The following is a 3,026-nucleotide window of genomic DNA, read 5'->3' as shown; positions in this document are numbered from 1 at the left end:
GTTGGGCGAACAGCAGTACTGCAGCCATGATTATATTATATTATATTATATTATATTATATTATATTATATTATATTATATTATATTATATTATATTATATTATATTATATTATATTATATTATATTATATTATATTATATTATATTATATTATATTATATTATATTATATTATATTATATCATATTATATTATATTATATTATATTATATTATATTATATTATATTTGTGAAACTGAACTGTTGATTTGAGAAGTGGAGCTGTGTGCTGGGAGGAGCAGGTGGAAGCAGTTGCGCTGATTAGGGGGCGTGGCTTCAGGAGTGATTGAGCGGAGGTGTACGTTTCCACTGCAGAGGAGCAGACTGACATGGTGACCAGGCCGTTCACGTCGGTGAGGCAGTGTGCAGACTGTGACACTGGGTCAGTTTGTATTTTACTTCTTCTTTATGGAGAAAGGACATGTTTTTTTTCCTGTCCCTGAAGTACTCTCTGGATCAGAACTTTTTTTTCCATTTTACTCTATGTCTTTTTAAATCTTTTTTGCTCAAGTATCAATGTTCTCCTTGCTCATTTTTAATTGCTGCCAACTTGTGAATTAAACATGTTACTACAGACATCGGGGGAACAATATTAATATGCATGAAGTAGCGTAAAATGTCCCTTTAAATGGTAATGAGCCCCTGTGTACTCTGCCCATTTTTCCAGAGGGGGAAAAAAAGACCTTAAGGATGGCTTCACGTGACCATGGCAACTGTTGAGGAGTGAGAGAGCTGGCTGCCAGTAGGACTGCACAGTCTGAAAGGGCTAATGTGCAATCAAGTGTTTTGGTTTTTTTTGTTGGATCTGCACAGGAAGTGTGGCGTATGACATTCTGACAGGTATGGTATACTGTTATGGTATACCAGTAAATCAATCAATCCATATATATTTGAGCCAGTGGAACAAGAAGTGGAGAGCCAAGAATGTTCCCAAACTTTTTATCTGGGGATCCATATTTTAAAAGTCACAAATCTTTCATGACCCAAGTCAATAGTCATTATTCTAATGTAATCTCCTGGGAAACGTGATGCGAGACGACCCAAAAAACAAAACAAAATTCTTTTGACCCACCTGAGGGTCGTGACCCAGTCTTTGGGAAACAATGGAATAATGAATGTTCTCCAGCCTCCCTGTGTTGTTAGAGATAACAACCTCATTCTAGTCCAGTGAGCTTAGCTTTTGGGTTCTTCATGACAGCAGGCTGCCCATAATTGTAGCAGATGATAATAATCAGTATAATAATCACCCATATTATTGTTGTTGCTCTCCTAAGGCGTCTGTTAGCTACAGTCTTAAACAGTGCTTATGGTAAATGTCAGTTCTTACGACATATTCCTAGTCCCGATGAGTAAGCGAAGAACATCACACTTCAGACTTTATCAACTAAGAAAGACCTCAATATGCATGACAAAAACTTTCAAGTGTGGAAACCATCTCACTGCCCAGGACAACTCTCTGGGCTGCAGCCAACATGGACCAGATTGTATTTTTTTTGAGCAACATAATTAAAAAAGAAAAAGAAAAACAGAACTCTTTATCCTTGACCGTGACCTGGATGACTGAGAATCTTCATACCATATAATTAAAAATAAAACCCCCGCAAAATGTCACACAGTGACCTGAGATTGCCTGACCTTCCTTGAATCTGCAGCTTGAATTGGTCAGAGTGGTTGGCCAGAGGGAGACTCCACTCCCTGCATGCCTTTCAGCAGGTGTGTTTGCTCTCACTCTCAGGACTTCAGAAATCACACAGCTGTGGACACAGATCACAGGCACCCCGCTGCAGGAGTGTGAGATCTCGTCTCCTACACAGATGTTCACCTTTAAACCTCTGGCCCCAGATTTTGAGATTTTTTTTAAATTCCCGTCTGGTATCAGCAGTGGTGTGATGGGAGTAGCGGACACGTGCTCAGAGCTGACGAGTGAGATTTTGTGAGACTTTGTTAGAGACGCTTAATTGTGAAACGCAGTAACGAAAGTAAATAAGTAGTACGTTTAAAGAAAGCTAAGGGTTCACCTATTTCAACAGTGTCGTTCATGTGTATGAATTTAACTTAAATAACAGTAACGTCACCCTTTAAAATGAGTGGAACACATCCAAATTCTAATATTGTTTGGTTTGAAAAACAAAAGAAAAAATATTTTTAAAAAGTTAACCACACAGTATTGTGTGTACATATTCTTTAGCTATGTTCCAAAAACTTTTAATAATATTTGCCTTGGAGGATTTTTTTAATTTGACCCAAAATTTCCCATTTTTGTCCAATTCATTAAATAAAACAACATTAAACTTTTTTTTTTAAATAGCAAAGTATCTTTAGTGAAAAACATTAAATATAATAAGATAATTTTCATAAATTTTAATAATTTAAAAAAAATCTTTTTTGAAGTCATGGCCAGCAGAACCCTAATAGAAGCTATATACAGATTCTCTATTCTTGCGTTAGGCACAGCCGTGTAAACATGTAATGAAGTGATGATGCAATGTTACAGCCTCAAACACCCATCATGTGTGACAGGATGGACTGTATTCACCTACACACTCGTGTTGGTGTGTTTAAACGTCGTACCGTTGTATTTCCCTGCAGTACGACACATTTCTCCTGGACCTACATGCAGCCCTGTGCCTGTCAGTGTAATTACATCCCATATCAGGATGCGTGCTCTCTGTGATCACTCCCTTCATTCTCACACAGTTCTTTCCTGCCTCAATATTTACGACTTGGCTTCTGGTCTCGGTCCAGTTTTACTTTCCCTCCTGAGTTTGGCCAAAAAACCCATGTGTTCCACTTTAAACACTGATAGATTTATACTGGCAACTGTGATGTCTCCGGACGTCAGGGAACAGACATCGGTGTCAACTTCTTCTAGAATTACTGGAGAAACCTTTTCATTTTTTTTTTGTTTTACATAAAATATGACCAGGTTTGGCTAAAGATCATTCACGCTGCCAATATTTATTGACTACACCCTGTGTTTTTCCTTTC

The sequence above is a fragment of the Cynoglossus semilaevis genome, chromosome 5, assembly GCF_000523025.1.
Source record: "Cynoglossus semilaevis isolate Cse_v1.0 chromosome 5, Cse_v1.0, whole genome shotgun sequence".
In the NCBI taxonomy this organism is placed as follows: Eukaryota; Metazoa; Chordata; class Actinopteri; order Pleuronectiformes; family Cynoglossidae; genus Cynoglossus; species Cynoglossus semilaevis.
The sequence above is the reverse complement of the archived record's forward strand: the minus strand, read 5'-3'. Positions refer to the sequence as shown.